This window comes from Arvicola amphibius, chromosome 7 (genome assembly GCF_903992535.2).
Source record: "Arvicola amphibius chromosome 7, mArvAmp1.2, whole genome shotgun sequence".
NCBI classification, from domain to species: Eukaryota; Metazoa; Chordata; class Mammalia; order Rodentia; family Cricetidae; genus Arvicola; species Arvicola amphibius.
This window is the reverse complement of record NC_052053.1, coordinates 32,666,293-32,686,884: the sequence shown is the minus strand read 5'-3', so window position 1 is coordinate 32,686,884 and position 20,592 is coordinate 32,666,293.

The following is a 20,592-nucleotide window of genomic DNA, read 5'->3' as shown; positions in this document are numbered from 1 at the left end:
CAGCGAGAAACAAGAGTAAAAAAATTACATTTTCATAAATGTGAAAAGAATAACGACCAATAAAAGGCTAGACAGAGGGAACTCCTGAGCACACGTCTTCTCGTTCAGCCCTAACAAATATCCTTTGGTTTAGATATGAGTTATTTGGACCCTCCTTTACAAATGAAGAGGTTAAGCGGTCTGTCCGACCTTGGTGAGCCAGGCAGGGAGCTAGCAGCAAAACTTCTGCCTCCCAGGCACATTCATCCCTCCCAGAACTCCACAGTCTCCCTGGGTGGTTGCTCCGGTTCGGCAGCTTCAATGGCTTAAATGCAGTATATTGGTAATTTAGCACCTGCAACCTGTTGAGTACCATGCGGGTCACAGAAGATGCAAACAGACGTGCTCTCTACCCGCGAGTCGGGTAAAGCTCTAATGGAAGTGAAAAATGCCTACATTATTCAACGAATGACTTAATCACGAATGTGTTATGTGCAATAAGGAGAAAATACAAGGTGCTTGTGGAGTGAGTAATGTGGTCAGCTGGGGGAGGGGCTGGGGGAAATCGCTCTTCACACTGAGAGCTAAAAGACCACTGGATGCAGGGTGTGTCGAAGGCCATCAGCAGTGCCTGGGGTTCTGATCAGGTGTTTGTGTAGTGGCTGACATGTACAAGGGGTTCTCAAGGCCCTGAAAGAACCATTGTTCTGCAAGTGCTGAATCAAACACATGGGCTTGAGCTCAGATACTCCCTCCTGCTAGTTACCTGGTCATAGGCAAGATAGTTAACATGGGCTTCCATGGTCCCGTCTATAAAAGGAAATGAGAAACATAAGCAGTCTAGTCTGTTAGGGTTGTTGTAACAAAATGCCTTTAACTGAGTGGCTCATATCATAAACGACAAAAATGTATTTTCACCATTCTCAGAAATTCCAGGCGAAGACATATTCCATCTTTGATGGTAGCTCATTCTGGCCTCTGGGTATTGCTTCTGACCGTGTCCTCAAGACACTGATGTCAATAATGAGGGCATCTCCCCTCAGAAACAAGCCACATCACAAACATCCAACTTCCTGATACCTCCCCCTGGTGATTAAGTTATAATATTTGAACTAGAGGTGCCACAAACATTGAGACCGCCCCAACAATCCTTGAAGATTGGAAGATTAATACTACACTGTCCAAAGGTGTTCACAGATATGAAATGCTTAGAACAGGGCCTGGAACACATCCAGAAATATGTAAATACCCGCTAAACAAAAGAAAGCGAATATACTAACCAAACAGGGCGGGCTGGCAGGCATCACGTTGTCACTTTTGGACTTCATCCTAGAAACAGTGGTAGACCTTGAAGGCATTAGCAGGAAAGTGACAGGATCGGTAGGGCAGGAAAAAAACAAACGCTCAAGACAGCAACAGCACAAGGTGAGCACGGTGCGGCTGACCGGGCCGCAGCGCAATCTGCCATGACCAACTCCTGAGGAAGAACTGCCATCAATCACAAAATAAAGAACCGGGTTCAAAAACGAAAGTACCACAGAGCATCACCTTTTCCACAGCTAAGAAGTCATCAGAAATAAGCCCAACACTGAGAGGGGAAAAAAAAAAAAAAAAAGAAACAGCTTAGGTGCCGGGCCACTGAGAGAACCGAAGTGCGGCATTTCTGTAACCTTGGCCCTGCTCAGGGTAGACAGGAAATACCTGCTTAGGTGCCTCGAACAGTTCTGCGATGTTTGTGTTGCATTTGGGTTGCAGGATATTTTTGGTGGCGCTGTGACACACCAAGGCTGCTAATAAAGTTGACCATGGGACAGAGCCAGCGACTAGCTGACTGGAATTAGCCATAGGGAATCCAGGAATTTGGACAGAGAAATGGAAGGAAAGAGTGGGACTAAAGTTTGGCGCTTCTATTGGTTTGGGGACAACCAAAGAGATATCTCTCTTGCTGTGTCTGCCGCCAAAAAGCAAGGTCAGCTGGCTGCTGGTTGGCCTCTCTGACGTAGCAGGTTTTCACCCCCACATCTGACTTCCAGGTCGTTGTTGATAAATAGAACAGCAGAGACATAGTTTAAACCTACATTTCGCAGAACCACAGCCTCAGGAGAGGAAGACCCTCCAGGCCCTGCCTGAGTGGCTGGCGGGGCACTGAGTGGAGGACCATGAGGCTGTAGATGATAATTAAAACATGTATTATTAGATTCATGTGCAGCTGCTAAACCAACAGAAAAACATCACATTTGTGATGCTCCGTGCTAGGAGAATAACCTGCTGGGCGGCCAGCTGGAAAATCTAACCCTGTTGCCAGTGGCCTTGACTATTAAGACTGATGACACACACCTTTAATCCCAGAACTCAGGGAAGCAGAGGCAGATGGATCTCTGTGAGTTCAAGGGCAGCCTGGTCTACAGAGTTGAGTTCCAGGGCAGCCGGAGCTACACAGAGAAACCCTGTCTCGAAAAACAAAAACAAAACAAACAAACAAAAAGAGTGATTGTTTCAAATATCATGAACTCCAACGGGAGGCCTGACTGGGAAGGTTCCAGATTTGTAACACGATTTCAGACAGCCTAGGTGTCACACGGTGGTCTACACAGGAGACTTCAGAGGATCAGTCATTTGTCTGCGTCCCTGCATCCAGGACAGCTACAATATGAACACTTTCTGGAGGAGTCCTATGCCTTCCACACGTTTCCAAAGCACTAGTTTTAGTAGGCACATTTGGTCTCAGGGACCATAAGGGCGTTAGAGAAACCAATCCTGACAACCTGCTGCCTGGGGACCTCTAAAGAACATTCACAGGCCACCATGAACATGCTCTTTCTCCTGGCCTGCAAACCTGAGGAACCTTTCTCCCTGGAACCTTTCTCCCTAACTACAGTAAGACTGCATTCCTTCTTCCTGTGCTCACATCCAAACCCCACCATCATTACTTCCTGTGAGCCCTTGGCCACAGACATTCTTCTTTCACCTGGAGTGCTCGTAGGAAGACCTACTCCATAGGGCTATGGAAACAAGACTAAGTTTTGCCTGGTGCCAAGTACACGGGTAAGAATTCAATTAACATACCTGCAATTACCTTCTCCGAAATTCTGGGACAATGAATTCCAACCCATTTTACACTGCCCCAAATTCTGTAAACAAACAGTGTTGATACACTTTAATTTTAAAAGTGCCACACAGCACTTTGAAGAGAGACAGAAACTGGTATTCGCAGTTTTAAAAAAAAAAAAACGATCAGGAGTCAGAGCCCACGGGTGGATCATTTTGGCCTGCCCCTGTTGCCTGCCCCTCCCCTCTGCCACCCGAGACCCCGCAGAAGTTGTCCTGCTTCGGCTGGGTCCCAAGTAACTCAGAGAATGACACACAGTCAGGGAACTCTGCCAAGATACACACAAGATTAGAGAACTGAACTTAAAGAAAAGCACATGGGAATTCTGAGCTAAACTGTGTTCAAAGAAACGCCAGGTTGCTATAGCTTGTTAATTAAGTAAACTTGACGTTCTGCATAGAAAAAGATCAACCCGCCAGGCATGTGGACTAGGCATGTGGTTCTCTGTCCCTGCCTCCCTCTTCTCCACAGCAGCTCATATTTAAGAAGGAAACATCAACTTTTACTCTTGACCTCAAAGAAATGGCAATGCATTCTGCATTCAGGGGCGTGAGCCTCGGACTAGGCCTGTAAAAGCCATTATATGGATCAGTCAGTTGTGCCATATATCCGTTTGCTGTGGTGGCCTATGCCCCCCCCCTTTAAATAGTAAAATAGGTCATTAACTCTTTGAGAATTCTTTACAGCCCCTCTCAGATCAATGCCCTCCTCCCTACACAGCCCAACTTTATATACTTGTGTTTGAGGCTGTTGAACAGCTGATGCCCTGGCCCTGGTCTTCTGGCTCTTACTACCTTCCTGATTTCTCTTCTCTGATGTTCCCTGAGCCTTAATGGTAGAGGTTGTATTGGAAATGCATTAATTGGGGGTATGCACCCCATAGTCACTTAATCTCTGTAATTTGACCAGTTGTGGCTTTCTGTAACAGTCTCCTTCCTTCCTAAAAGGAAACTTCTTTGATGAGGGGCTAGAGCAGTATTTTCTGGATCACTCACAGGATAAATGTTTAGAGTGCAGTTGGAGGTTACAGTGGCTTGGAGAACTGCAAGTACTCGGTTCTCCTCTAGGTTCCATGGCCTCACCAGACACTGGAAGTTGGCTAATTTTATAGTGCCATACATGAACGGATACCTCCTGGTTGAGCTGGTCTTACATCTCCTTGGGGGGCTATTGGTTGCCCCAGAATATAAGTGCCATCATTTCCCCTCTCAGAATAGCTGGCTGTGCTTGTTATTGAGAGTCATAGGCCTTACAGCTGGATAGGTCTGCTAACGGGTGTTCGCCCATGGTCCCTTCTGATTCTGAGAACTAGTCATCCTCAGGCAGTTAGATCCAGATTGATTCCTTTAAGTCCTGTGGCCAAAATGTGTGGTGTCTTTATCATTTGGGTCTTACCTTCTTTGTTTGCAAGTTTCTAAATGCAATGGACTATATCGTTTTAGGGTTCTCTTGAACTCCCCACCAACAGCTCAAAAGGAGGTTTCCTATCCCTGGCTCTGATATTTTTGTTAGAAAGTCTATAGTTCTGGTAGAGAGTATTGTCACCTCAACTGGAAAAAGTTCAATACATACATACATACATATATACACACATAATTTTAAGTAAAGATAAAACAATGACTCCTTACATCTTTAATCTCCGCACCCGAGAGGCAGAGGCAGAGAGATCTATGTGAGTTTGAGGACAGTCTGAGTTCCAGATCTGTCGAGCTACATAGTGAGCCACTGTCCCAAACAAATACATTAATTAATTAAATCTCCCTGCTTCTCATTTGCCCAAGGCAAAACGTGGCCACTGACATGAGAAACAACTTATGCCTTTTGATTACAGATAAATTATCATTTTCAATCAGGCTAAGAATCGCTTTTCTTAGAAATCAGGGAGTTTTCGTTTTAATATTTCATAGAAGTTGTGTGGATTAATTCTTAATGACAGAATAGCCTAGCCTGATGAATCAACCAGCACAATTATTCAGATGGCGATAATTGTTTTTAATTTAAAAACACAAAGTCACCAGCCTTTTATTCTGTTATTTCTCAGAAATCAACAGGGAAATGAGATAGCTATGTGCAGAGGAAAAGCCCAGACCGCTTCTCCCATGCCCCCCTATTTCCAAATGTCCTGTATATGCAAATATTGCAAATCTCAAAGGACCCTCAGATTCAACCATACTGTTTTGCAGCAATTGATCCGTATGTGTAACCCTTTGTCGGGATTTATTGAAGAGCTGAAAGTGCACAAATGAAGTTGAAATGTGATTTGTGACGGTGGTGGGCTAATTATAATTTAATCCCAGAATGGTGCAGACAAGGGTAGCCAGCACCACACAGTAAGCCTTAAGATACCTAATATTCAGAGAAAGAGTTTGCCATAACCAGGTTTTCAATAATTTTAGGATATCACATCAAACCAGGCCCCTAAGAAAGACTAAGTCTCATAGAAACCTGGTAGACCTAAGCTATTCACAAGGGTATTAGGAAAATCAGCCCTGAGTACCCATGAAGGAAAAGGTGTTCCCAACACAGCCACTACCCTTTTACTGCTCACCCTTAGGGCATACACGGTCAGCTACTGGATGCAGCTACTACTCCGTTCATCTCCAAAGGCATCGTGGGATATAATTGGGACCAAGAGCACTGATCAGCATCTCTGTCCTCTGTCTAGCTAGCACCATGACCAGAGCAAAGCTCTACGTGGGAAAGAGACATTCTAGGAAAACAGGGCTTCTTCTGCAAGGAAGAGGATGAAGACTAAGAGCTCTCAATATGCTCAGCACGGCGTCTTTTCAAGAAGAATGCCCTACTGAGCACATTTCCGGCTTCCACTAGAGATTTGCCAAGAAATTGCCAAGCAGGACTCCGGTGACTTATTTGTTCCAGGGGACTCAGCTGTCTAGCTTAGGTGAGCCACTCACCTCCATATACTAATGATGTCTACCTTATATAGCTGAAGAAACAAACATGGGGTTGAAGTGTTCAAAGTGGTAAACATTTTAATTACCATTGTGATTACAATGTTAATGGTATAGCATGGCACAGTATTTGTGAACAGGTGGGATTCAGATTCTTTGTGTCAGTTTAAATATTCTTTTTCACTTCTTGGACAAGTTCTTCAACCAACCTTTTGACACAATCTCCTCATGCCATAAAATGGGGATGGGAAATCTACTCTCCATCTTACCTGATTTGATCACCTTTGTCGATAACATTGCACTATGTGTTCTCCACAAAGAGCAAGTTCCTTTTCTTCTTTCTGCCAGTACCTTCCCAGCAAGGGCATCATTTGAGTATGGGCATGCGTGTACTCTCTAGAGTTCCTGCTGCAGAGAGCCCAATGAATTCACCCACAGAGCTGGATCCGGAGGCATGGAAAAGAATTTCTCTAAACTTGGCTCTTCTTTTACAGACTCCTTACTTGGTTGTACTTTCCATCCCAGACATATTTCACACAAACGACTCAGAGAAACTGAACAGTATCTCTGGCCTGAGCTGACACATGCAGCCATCTGGAGAACATAACTTCTAATACTTGCTCCTGGTTGCATCACATCTAACCACAAAACCCCATCCAAGCTTAGAAGCTCTCCACCACTTTCTTTCCCCCATGGATTTAAATTCATAGGCCTGCAGTGACCTTTTAAAGGTTACGAAAGGCAATCATTCTCCCTTCAGCCGATTCCGGGCTATTTCCCTAATGAGGGACCAGAGCTATGGCAAAGAAGACATAGAAAGAAAGCCAAACCACTCAAGGTAAATCATTTCTGCATGGTTCTAGAATGTATGGCACATGTGTTCCTGGGAGAAAATTCAGCCTGTTAATGAGATTTTATTTAGTCAGCTATTGAAATTAATTTCTGTTCCCTGAGCAAACCCCTTTCAAAAGCAATGGCAGGCAACCTGAGATTAAATTTTCACTATGAATGAGCTGCAGAAGGATGGCTCTTGTGGGCTAATGGATAACAGGATGTCTTTGCTATGGACCCACAGAGCAACAAAGCTCTTGCTCAGAAATAGCACTCCGTGTCCCGCTGAACAAGTCAACAGCCTATCAAACTTTGCCTTCCCGCCCGCACATGTGGTCTTAATTCGGGTCCTGATGACATTCCCAAACTTTCCATTCCCAGTGGGCTCTTCTAGGAACCCTTCCACAGGAGATGCAGTCATTGCACCGCTCTCTGCCACCTTGGCTCAAGCCAAGCCTCAAGTGCCTCAGCGAGGTTTATTATTGCTCAAGCACAGCGTCCAGCAGAAAGGATGGCTGAGCCCCTTCAGTCTGTGTGTTTGGTTCCCTGCGGTGAGTTAACTTTGCCTGTGAATTGCAGGGTGCTGAGTGTTCAGAATTAACACAAGGCAAGCAGACACTTGGGGGGAAAGGCAGTTATGAAACAAACTCAATAAATTTTCACTTCCCATTGCAGTCCCTCTTTAGTTTTGACAGGGAAGACAAACAAATGAGCAGTACAATTAGCTCTCTAACCATGGGATGGAATTTCTCACAATTTCCTCTTGGGACCCCGCTCTCAGCCGGCTACGGTCTTGAACCCAGGCCCTCAAGAACATTGCTCAAGACAGAAGGGTGACAGAGTGGTGTTGCTTCACTCAGCGTTGTGTCCCAGTTTCTCTCTGTCTCTGCTTTGGTAAACCTTCTGATCCCTGTTACATAATAAAGTTTACCCGCATTTGGTAGGTTGGATGATATTATTGAATCAAAACACGAGACATGCTCCTCGAACATAGATGGAAATAAACCACCACGATGCATAACTGAATGCAGTCCGATCCCACACAACAACAAACTCAGCAGGCCAGCTGTCACCAAGCAATTTAGCCCCAAGCGACCCGAGTGATTTTATTTAACGATTAAGGTAGGAGGAAAGGTATAAAGACATTGATGCCGACAGCGGTAGGAGATGAACTGGAGTAGTATCCAAATGGAGATTTAACTATTTTTGAGCTGTGTGACCCCGAGAAAACATTTTGACCTCTAAGCCTCAGTTCCCCCCGGAAACCAGAATAGTATGGAATTGTTTTAGTGCAGTTCTCACTGAGCCCAGAAGAGCAGCCAGGTGGTCTCAAATTTCAAAGTGAGATATACAACAGCTTGAACAGGATTTGCCAAGCAGGTGTTCCAAACTGTTCCATGGCCCTTGCTCCTCACCTGCCCTGCGTATGTATATGTATACATAATCTAATTTTAAGTATAAGTTTTCAAAGCAATTTCTAATGATGTTCTGAGTTTCACTGCAGACATTTGTAACAATATTCTTTTGATCTCTAATTTCATTTTGGTCTCTAATTTCATTAATTTACATCTTCTCCCTCTTTCTTTTGGTCAGAAACGTATACTTGGAAAAGCTTGATGTTCCAAAAAAAAGAAAGAAAAAAGAAAGAGAGAGAGAGAGAGAGAGAGAGAGAGAGAGAGAGAGAGAGAGAGAGAAGGAAAGAAAGAAAGAAAGAAAAATCTTTACAAATATATAATCTACCAAAATTAAGTTCTGAGCAGATAAAAAATTAAACAGACCCACTACAAACAATTAATGGAAGCTGTTATTAAAAGCCTCCCTTGGAAGAAAAACACAGGATCAGGTGGATTCACCACTGAATTCAATCAAAATCTCAAGGACTAACTCAGATCAATTCTTAACTTGGCCCATAAAATAGAAAGCAAAGGAACACTGCTATATCTGTTTGAAACCAGTTATCATTTTGAGTCGAAAACTGAGTAGAGACAAACAACAAAAAAAGACAAACCGATTTGTTTGATGAACATAGATATAGAAATTCTTAAGAAAATACTTGCAGATGGAACCCAGAAACCCATTAAGAAGATTATAATTTATGACCAAGTGAACTTCATCCCAGAAAAGCAAAATTGGATCAACATACAGACATTGATAAATGTAATATACCATAGAAACAAGCTTGAGGATAGAAGTCACATAATTATTTCAACGGTACTAGAAAAGCATTTAACAAAGTTTAACATGCCTTCAAGATAAAAAGCTCTATAGACTTTAGGAATAGAATGAACACACCTCGAAATAAAAAAGAATATATACATATATATACACACATATATATCTATATTATATTATATTATATGAGGCATACTAAGAGTATTTTCTTGACAATCAGGAATGAGACATGAATGTCCATCCACTTTTCCCTCTTTTATCTGGTATAGCATTTGAAGTCTTGGCTATGGAATGAGAGAGGAGAAAGGGATAAAAATGGTAAAAGAAGAAATCAAGCTATCCCTATTTGCAGATGATACGACTCTTTGCTTAAAAGACCCTATTGAGTTTACTAGATTACTCTTGGCACCTGATAAACTTTTACAGCAAAGTTGCAGGACATAAAAATCAATATTTTCATTAGAAAAAGTAAATGCTATTTGTAGCAACAGACTATTCTCTGAGCAAGAAATTAGGGAAAATAATCCATTTAAAATAACCTTTTCTCAAAATTAAGTATTTAAGGATCTATCTGACTAAAGAAGTGAAAGGCCAGTTAAATGAAAATTTCAAGATATTTAAAATGGAAATTGCAGAAGATATTACACAATGGAGACATATTTCATGTTCTTAAATAGGCAGAATTAATATTGTGAGAATGTCTATACTACTAAAATTAATATAAAGAATTAGTACAATTCTTATCAAAATTCTCATGTTATAGTCAAAGGTTTAGAAAAAACAATAGAAGAATTCATGTGGAATGACAAAAGAGCATGAATAGCCAAAGCAATCCTAAGAAGAAAGAACAATATTGGAGGTATTGCCATACCCAACCTCAAATTATGCTATAGAACTATAGTGGTAATTACAGATATAGTGGTAAAGGCATAAAAATAGACACCCCGGTCAATGGAATACAATTGAGGGCCAGCACATGTAATGACAAGTTTTGTTCTTTTGATTTTTGACAAAGAAAAAAAATACATTGAGAAAAAATAATGGCCTGTCCAAACTGGATTTCTAACTGCAAAAGAATTAACTTAGATTTAGATCCCTTACCTTCTACAAAATCAGTTCAAAATGGATCAGATATTTTAAATTAAAATCAGAAATACAAAACTCTAGAAAGAAATTGGGGGGGGGGGGAATATCCCTAAGGATATTGGGTTAGGAAAGAACTTTTTAAAAAGAACAGCATCATCACAGAACTAACCCCAAGCATCAACACTTGGGACAATATGGAAATAAAATGTTTCTTTACAGCAAAGGAAACCAGAAGCAGAGCCAACAGACAGCCCACAGAATAGGAGAGAATCTCTGCCAGCTTCAAACAAGGAGCTAACAGTCAGAATTTGCAAAGAACTGCAGAAATCAAATACCCAGGAAATAAAACTGCCAATCAACAAATGGGCATATGAACTTAATAGACAAATTTGTAAAAATACAAATTGTCCAGAACTGTTTTTAAAGGTGTTCAGTATTTATCAGGGGAGAAAAATTAAAACTACCTCTCCCCAACTCAGTATACCTATCACCAACAAATCTAACAACAAACATAAACATCAAAGAGGGTGTGGATAGAAAAAAATTCTTATTCACTTTTTTTTGGGGGGGGGGATACAAATTAGTATAGTCATTGTGGAAATCAGTTTGGTGACAACTGACCCAAGCTAGTGGGAGCTCACTGACTCAGGACTTACTGCTGGGGAACCTGTATAGGACCAAAGTAGGTCCTCTGAATGTGGGTGATAGTTGTGTGGCATGAACAGTATGTGGGACCACTGGCAGTGGAACCAGGATTTATCCTTAGTGTATAAACTGGCTTTTTGGAGTCTGTTCTTTTTGGAGGAATACCTCTAGATACAGGGGCAGGGCCTTGGTTCTTTCTCAAGTGATATACCAGACCTTGTTGACTCCCAATGGGAGGCCTCACTCTCTCTAAGGAGTAAATAGGGAGTGGGGTGCAGAGGAAGGTGGGGGAAGTGAGAGGAAGGGAGAGAGAGGGAACTGGGATTGATATGTAAAATAAAAGTTTTCTTTAAAAAAATAAAATAAAGTAACAAAATATAAAAATAGAACTACAGTATGATCCAGCTATTTCTTCTGGACAAATAACAGACAACTCCATACCCTTACATAGAGATATTTACACCCCTATGTATATATCTGTTTTATTCACTATAGCAAAGAATTAGAATCAACCTCATTGTCTATCAATAGAAGAGTGTACAATAAAAATTACTCATCTCTAAAGAAAATTGAAATTTAAAAGAAATGCAAAAAAGTGGATAGACTTAGAATGTAAGCTCAAAAAGAAAAAAGTGTACTCTCTCCCACATGCTAGCCAATAATATGTGTAAACTAATGTACATGTGTGCACAATAGAGCACAAAGAAAACACAACAAGAAACGCTCCAATTATATGGAAATGGATAAGAACTGAATGCAGGCAATGGATGTGAGTTATGAAAGAGAATATAAATTTATTACTTTTCTGGTTCTGTCATGGACTTTTCTGATTTTCATAGTGGGTAAGTTCTTATGTATATCTGATACTGAAAATTTAAAATTTATTGTAAAGCTCCGTAGTTTCCATTCATTTGCAAGTTTTTTTTAAAATAGAATCTATAAAAATTTAAAAATGAATCTAGTAAGACTGAGAATTGAAGAGGGCAGGAAGGTTTGGGGAAATGCTTACCCCTTTTCTCAGTACCAACAAGGAGAGACTCTATTATTAGGAAGGAAATCTCTTAGTGAGGTTGTTGCAGATCTATTGAATATTGATTAGCATACTGGTGCTGCCTGAGACATGTAAGAGGCCAGGATCAGAGCTGGTTAATATGATCTGGGCAGCCAAACCATAGACTGCTGCTGGAAAGAGCTTGCTGCCCCACAGGAAGGGTCCCAGATGTGGGTGGGCCATGTAAGAGCTCGGGAGAGCTCTTAAAGCCCCTTTCAGAGAGAAAGGCTGGAGAATGCTGGTGCTTCTACACACCCCTCTGTCAGCCCCCTCCCCTCCTACCCCCCCCACCACACACACACACACACAGGATCGCCTCCTTAGAGGGAAAACTGCCACAGGAGCCATGCTCATTCATACTGAAACTTATCTCAGGCTGCTAATGAGCTGACTTTGAGTTGTGAAGGATTGATTTCTTGAGTAGACTTGACCTAATTAGATGAACCTTCAGAAGAGGGCAAAGTGTCAGAGAGACGCCGTCCTGCGGCTTTGGAAGATGGGCTTCTGTGAGTTCTGGAGCTGTGAAGGGTTTCATTTTGCCAGCAGTCATGTGTGCCTGAGAGAAGGCTCTGTGCCCCAAGAGATGCTTTTCAAGCCAGCACCTGGATTCCGGCCGGCCACGTTGCTGGAGACCCATTAATGACTGACATACACCAACAATGAAGTAATAAATTCACCTCGTTTTAAAGCCTATAAACATTTCACAGCAAAAGAGAACTGACTTGGGTACATTCTAGAGAACAAGAAAAGAGCATAAAGATGTTACAGATTAGTATATGCCCAGGGCTGGCCTGGGAAGAGAGTACCTCATTTGCGGCAAATCAGGAACCCTCAGTAGTGGCGTGTTAGATGAAAAATACCACAAACTCACAGAACTTCCACCAAAGAATGAGCTGCGTCTTCCGTCTACCCCACAATGTTGTATTGCCAGCACAATAGTATCAGACATGCAAGATCTTGTCTGTCCTTCTACCTTCCTCTTACAGCCAGCCTCCAACCTGAATGGTCGGGAAGCTGAGTGAGAAGGAGGGAAATATCATGAGATGCACGAAAGAAGTTTTCAGACTCTTCCATCCCCTCTGCCATGTTTCCATCTGAATGGTTTCGAGTTTGAGCCAGGTTCTCCTTGTTTCTGTCACTACCCTACCTTGCAGTTCCGCAGAGAAGGAACAAGTCTAACATTTTCTTGCCAGATAAAGTGACCAGAAAAAAAAAATCTGAAAAAGAGAAGCTACATTCTAAACCTAGCCATGATTTTATTCTAGAGAGAAGAGCTGATGGGGTTTACAAAACCATTGTGAAGAAGAAAACAGACAATCAAAAACACAGCGTCACTTGCCAATGGCATGGATGCTTTGAACGTAAGGGCTTCTGGGATGTCACTGATAATTCTACACTCCAAGAAAAACCTGTCCTGGTTCTTGATAGAAATAATCTGCTTAAGAGATGAAGTGAGAAAATGTTCAAGGTAGCTGAGTGGAGCCTTGAAACTGACATAATACAGTGACCTGCCGGGAATGGACATGAGTTAGGAAAGAGAATATAAATTTCATTACTTTTCTAGATAAGACGTTTTTCACAGATAAGGCCATGAGCAAATTTCCCATCAAGTAATATTGAATTCTGGTCCAATGAGGATCTCGGAATTTTTGTTTCTTTCCTATTCCTCCTCTTTTCTTCTTCTTTTTTTTTTTTCCAGTTCTGGGACTCCAACCCAAGTCCTTGTATAATATTAGGCAATCACTCTTTTACCACTGAGCTATCTGCCCTCAGCTCCCCTTAATTGCTTTTAAAGGAGAATTGAAAGAAGATTGGGGTCCTTAACACTGTTTTTGGATCCAGATAGAAAATGCTGGCGACAGGCCTCCTAGCCGCACCATTGAAGTCAATAGAGCTCCCTGCACACTAAGAGCCAAAGCTCTCTGACATTAGCTCATCGTTTACAGAGCGTGGAAAGAAACCCTTTAGACTGTCCTCTCAGGATCCATATTTTACCTAAAAGTCATGGCCCTTCCTTCTTGAACCAAGATGACATTGTTAGCTAATGCATTCAAATATGTGTAGACATAGCCCCCTTTAAGAGACATTCATGTCTAAGCAGGTTTAAAATGTGATAAACCGGCAAAAGGGAATTCCTATTCCAGTTCTATGGAAGAAATAACAGGGGGACAAAATTTTGGGACACAGACAGGGGAGTTTGAGTCAACACACAAGGAATGAACACTAGAATAAGAAGGGCTTATATGGGGCCGAAGGGAAACAGAATAATAACACCCTGAGCCAGAAGTGGAGGGACTGTGCAAAGACCACACATACCCCTGAGATTTCTGTGCTTAAGTCCTGGTAAGGGCTGTGCCTGGGGAACAAAGTCCTGTGGAGAGGGTTTACATTACATGTCACACTTCTGTAGAAAGGAAATGACTGCTTAGGAAGCCTCTCCTGAGCGCTTTCCTTCCTGGACTGAGGGGCGCTTTCTGCTGCAGGTGTTCTGAGTAAGTTATCTGAAGGTTTACCTTAGGCCTGCTTGCCTTAGGCCTTTGCCTGTGATAGCGTTGAATTCCAAGTATGTTCTCTGCCTGGAATGTCTTTCTGTGACACCCTCTCTCTTCCTGTCAAAAATTCTGGGCTGTAGTTTAAACCTTGAACTCAAAACCTACCACGTTGGGTTACTTATTACTCTTGTGGAAGACCTGGGTTTGGTCCCAAGCACCCGTATGAAAGCTCACTCTGCCCTATAACTCTGGTTCTAGGGAATCCAGGGCCCTCTTCTGGCCAGCCTGGGCACCAGGTACTTGTGTGTTACACATACATACATGCAGACAAAACACCCACGCATGTGAAATAAATCCTACAAATAAATAAATCCATCCGTCTATTTAGGTCACAGGTGCATCTCTCCTCCCCAGACTTCTGTGAAATTTAGAGGGGAGGAAAGAACTCGGCATGCTTAGAACACTCTTCCTCATGCAAGGGATGGGCTGGAAGGCTTCCATTCTTCCCCAGTTCTTTCTTTCTCTGTAACAAACACTCCTCAAAACACAGTGACTCAAAACAGACACTCTATTAGACTCATTAATTCCACATGTCAGGGTTTTGGAAAGAGAGAGTTCTCTGTTCCACCTGTTTGGGGCCTTGACCGAGGTGACTTTCATAGTTTGGAGTGACTCAAAAGTTGAGGGCTGGAATCATTCAGTTTGGCAGACTCACACTGAAGATGTCTTCTCTATCCACCTATGTGCTGCCCAGGCTGGCACAGCACAGACACATTTCAGTAAGGACTCAGCCAGAATGCGCTAGCGGCACAGCAGCCAAAGCTAGGTCAGCTTCAAGCATAAGGTTGACTATCTGGCTGTCTGTGACCTATCCTTGGAGGTCTGAGAGCATCATTCTAATGTTCTTCCTTGATCCAAGCAGACACACAGTCTGTCCAGATTCCAGGGGAGCTACAAGGATCCCACCGCTCAATGGGAGAGTAACCAGGACTTTGCAGTCACATTTAAACCTGCTACAGATGGTTTCTTATGCATTCGTCTCATAGAAATGCCCACGGAACATTATTGTTTCTTCTTCCCAGATGAGAAAGCAAAGGCTCAAAGAAGTTTTCTCCAGGCCTTGTGCCTAGAGGAAGGAGCCCAAATTTGTTACTTGCCCTTACCATTGTCGTTCAGGCACACTACTGCTACTTGAGTGATCTTCACACTGACTGACACATCTCCTTTTGACTTCCTTCCTTAACCTAAGTGTGCAGGTAGGCTAGACACCAAGGCAGCTCTCTCCCAGGGAAAGACATGAAAGTATAGCAGAAAGTCAAGTCTCTCTCTCTCTCTCTCTCTCTCTCTCTCACACACACACACACACACACACACACACAAGCTGGACCACCTTCTAGAAGAAAAAAAAAACGTAAAATCACCACTCGTTTCATAAAAAAAAAACCTTAAAAAGAATATATAGTATAGGAAGTCCTTATTCCAAGGAAACTGAGATAGGCTAATCAACAAATCAAAACATAATGAAATTCCAGGTAATAAGAAGCACTATCAGAAATACAGAGGAGAGTAGGGAGTAAACAGTGAGTTGCTTTAGACAGGGGTGGGAATCGAACTGAACGAGTGTGAGAGGGAAAATGAGGCTGAACCATCAAGGGACCGGAGTTCAGGGTAACACAGACCACTTAAAAGTCTGTGTTTCATCTTGAGCATGATGAGCAGGCATATATGACTTAAACCCATGGGGGAGGGTTTGTGTGACATGATTTGAATTCCATTTTCTAAAGTTAGTTTGTGATACTCTGAAAATAATTTGCCATAGTGGAACATGGCAGATTAAAGGCAGTCACAGATTTTTTTGACACTCTTCTCATTGAAGAGTAGGGTCTATTTTTATTCCCCTTGAATCTGGGCAGGCTCTGCGATTGTTTTGACCAATAGAATATGGTGAAAGTGATACTTTGCCAGTTTTCCCAGCCTATGTCTTTACAAATTGACAGCTTCCACTTCCAGTGTCTTGGAACATTTACCCACATACCTGCCCACCAGACTATGAGGAGGCCCGAGTGGCTCATGCTGTGGTCCCTGTAAGAGAGACAAGCCCAGAGAAACTCAATCAAGAGCCAGTGCTATACCTATCCCGTGAATGACCAGCATAGATGAGGCTTTCGGGCATCTTGGTGATGAATCAATAGATACAAATATCTTTTCTGACGGCATCTGAGCTTCTGGCCCCCAGAACTGTGGGAATGAGGTTGGGGATAGTTTTTTGTTTGTTTGTTTGTTTGTTTAGCTTTATATATATATATATATATATATATATATATATATATATATATATATATATATATATATAAAATTAACTACCAAGGCATAGTTGAAAAGGCAGAAGTGGAAGAACAAGGAAAAAGTGATGATAGTAATCTAGATTTGGGGTACTGTCCATGGAGGGAGTGAAAAACTATAAAAGTTCAGGACACGCAAAGAATTGGTGACTATATACAGTTGATTAAAATCTTATGTAGAAAAAAGAGTTATCTAAAATTACTGGTGAAATGTCTCATTATTGTTATTCCTAAATGCTAGGCATGTTTGTCTTTACATGTTCTATCTGCATTTAAAATTTCATGCTAACATATGAGATAGGTATGGTTCATTTCCACAGCCTGTAAGTGAGGGGAAGGAGCTAGCTAGCATTCTAAGATGCTTCTGTGTGGAAGAGTTGCTCCCCGAAAACTGAATCAAGCAGGGTAGTTCCAGTAAGGGGGCCCGAAACTCATCTCAGTTGCTACATTGTATAATGCCCACTGTGATCTTCATTGTTCTCATAATTTGCATTAGCTGTATGACATTGGGGACATTCCTGGGACTCAGTTTTGAGATTTGTAAGCCGCGGAGGATGGAGGAGACGGTCTTCATGGTCTCTGCAAACTTTAACAGCCCGTGGCCACAAATGCCAGAATCCCTAAAATACTGTATAATTACTTTTGAATTTTATAATGGATAACCTCATGTGCTGTCATAAGAAACAAGAGGCAGACGTTTATAGCAAGCGCACAAGAGACACTCTAGGACCGCACTGTGGTAGATTGGGTGTCTTCCAACCAAACCCTGAAGACAGGATCAGCAATCTTGAGTCAGCTGTACCTTGTGTCTGTTTCCGTAAGCTCTGAAGCCCAGACAGTGCAGCCCCAGCTTCAGTGATACAAATTGCAGGACTTCAAAATTGCTCAGAGGCCTAGACGTTGGACACGCTCCTCCAGAATGGGGGAGAAGTAGAAGCATTTCCAGTTTCTGACCATAGGTCTGCTGTTCAATCATTTCTTATCATCACCCAGGCAAGTCACCCCACCCCCCAAAAATCATAGTAGCCATACACTGGTTTTAGTTTTGAACTGCACATACTCCATTTATTCCAAGTGACTTCACTACCGGGATCCACAAAGACAGCATTGATTCCAACTAGAGGTCAAGGACTTGGATATTCTTGGAGGAGGGGACTTATACATACACATACATACATACATACACACATATACATACATATATCCTAAGAAACCAAGGAATCATTTTTTTTACCATTATGAAAGTATGTGTTTTCCTGAGAAACAAAAACCAGAGAACTTTGTGGGGGATTATGACACATAGATCTTGCATTTTGTATACATTTTCTCTTTTGTATTCTAATATCATCTTCCCATTCTCCAGAAGAGGAAGCTTACCTTTACAAGCAGGAGTGTGGAGGGTCATCCACCCAGGGGTACACACACTTTTCTACCACCAGCTTCTACAGCTTTGACTGGTCACAATCTGAACTAAGCTGCTCATCTTGCTCTGGCGTCCTCCGCTATTATTTCCCGTAGCCTGGTGGATTATATTGACCTCTTTTGCAACCTGACCCTCTTTCTGTGTGCCCTTCCATTTCCATAAAGCCAGCGGCTACCCAAGCAAGCCACGATCTACTGAAGTCTTCTCCACTTTAGTGTTTTACTGTCCCTGAGTAATGAATTTTTCTAGATGAGTCAAGACCAGCTTAGGAACTAGTTTTCTCAGTATCTTTTGTACCTTTCTTATGGGGACATGTAGCAGGCTTTTTCTTTTGGACCACAAACCAGCTCCCAAATCATGACATGGAGATTTATTATTAGTTATGAATGCTCAACCTAGCTTATGCTTATTTCTGGCTAGCTTTTTTTTTTCTTTTGGTCTTTAACTTAAATTAACCTGTTTCTCTTCATCTACGGTTTGCCTCAGGGCTTTTACCTCTCTTTCTGTATGTCCTTGTTATGCCCAAATCTGCAAAGTCCTCCAAAAGCCTACAAGGAGACCAAGTCCCGTATGTAAAAGCAAAGAACGTTTATTTTATGCAAGTTTGCAAACTCGGTCACTTTGAATGTCCAACATATTTGAATAAACAGAGAGCCCTGAGCTCAGTTAGAGTTGGGTTTTTACAGTAGTAAAGGTGGGGGTGAGGGATTTATAAGGTTCAGGACCTGTGATTGGCTGACATTTGTCTAGGGGTGTGCTGGTGTGTGTGTGCTAGCAGGTGGTCCTATCTACAGTGGTTGGAACTTCAGGTATTTCCTTTGGATGGTCTGTTCTTGGGTGGTGCTCAGGTAATCTTAGTTTGTGGTTCTTCCTGCAACCAGGTGTTGCTTCAGGGTAAACTACTGAGACTCGGGCCTCCATTAAACTTATCGATGGCTGAGTCCTACTCTGGCAGGTGATAATGGTTGGAAGTAAAGAACTTCCTTTGGGTGATTTTTTCATATTTAGCTTATCATGGCTGGCTACTACAGTCCTACCCTGTGTCTTCTGGCTGGTGGCTGCCTGGATGGCCCTGGGCATTTCCCTCTCTTTTTCCCTCAATCTCTCCTTTCTTCTTCTTTCTCTCGTTCTTCTCCATTTCTCCTATTTGTCCTCTCTGCCCGCCAGCCCCTACCTGTCTTCTGCCTAGCTATTGGCCAATCAGCTTTTTATTAAACCAATCAGGTGCCTTAGGCAGACAAAGTAAAACTACCCCACATCTTTTCATAATTAAACAAAGGCAGCAGAAGCAAGTGTAACATACCTTTACACAGTTAAAGTAATATTCCACAGCATAAGCCAGTGTAATACATCTTTATACAGTTAAATATTCCACGACAGGGAGGTAGAACGACAGTGTTGGGACCATATTTCAGTTGATAGAATAGCTGAGTGTTTCGAGTTCACCCAACTGCATGACCTTTCCCCCATGATTCTCAGCCTCGCTCTTCCCTCAAGTGTCATGCACCCTCGCTGAATAGGGCTGGTATTGTGCTTTCCTAAAAAGTGTTTGCTTACCACCTTCATTGATCATGGAATAAGCTGCCCCAGAATAACCAGGTAGACTTTATCTTCTCAAACATGGTCATAACATTACTGTGTCTGTCTATCTAGTGTATTGTTCAAAGAGTTCAGATGTAGGGATTTGGGGCTTGTATAAGAATGGTCCAACTAGGACACTTGTGCCAAACCCAGCTTTCACTAGGTACTCTTGACATGTGTCTAGCTAGTAATAAAGTAATATTTGAATTTTGATTTATTATTTTTGTCTTTTTCCCCCAGGCATAAATCTTCCTGGGAAACTTACAACAGCGTGGATGAGCAGAGCAAAGCATTAGTTTATGGCACTCATAGGCCCCCTAACAGTGTTATATCTTAATATTATGAAAGACTTCTCATAAGAGTCCTCAACTATGGAGTCAGCCTTTATCAGAGAAAGCCTCATCCACCTGTCAGACACCAGCACAGCTTTAATAAACCAGTGCTTTGCTTCCCATCTGCTGTTGCTTTGTACACATCACAAACCTGATAGCAGAAGAATGCTTGGACCAACACAGGAGCCAGGCAGTCCTCTTTCTCTGCCAAATATCACCAAATTTTTACCCAGTTCCGATTCCTCTCTCCTTTTACTTAGAGATGGAACCAGTGACAACTTTCCCCCATTGCTTCTGGGGATGGCAGCAAAATGAGGACAATATTACCCCATTACACCCAAAGGTCAGCAGATGAATTCCAATGGGGCGGAGGACACGGTGATGCTTTACGAGAGCCGCTCTCTTGGTAAGTTTGTCCTCATAAGCAGCATGCAAATTGAGTTTTAATGGCACTGTTTCCAAAGAATAGATGAACACCCAAAAGCCTATGGGCCCCACATGACCTGACACATTTTCCACAGCTTCAGCTGGAGCAGAAGCTCCAGGAGGCATCCTGCTCAGTCACTTAGTCCCTCAGCCCAGCCATGAACAATCAAATGAGGACCTTCTAGGTCATGGAATTTAACTACCTCATGCA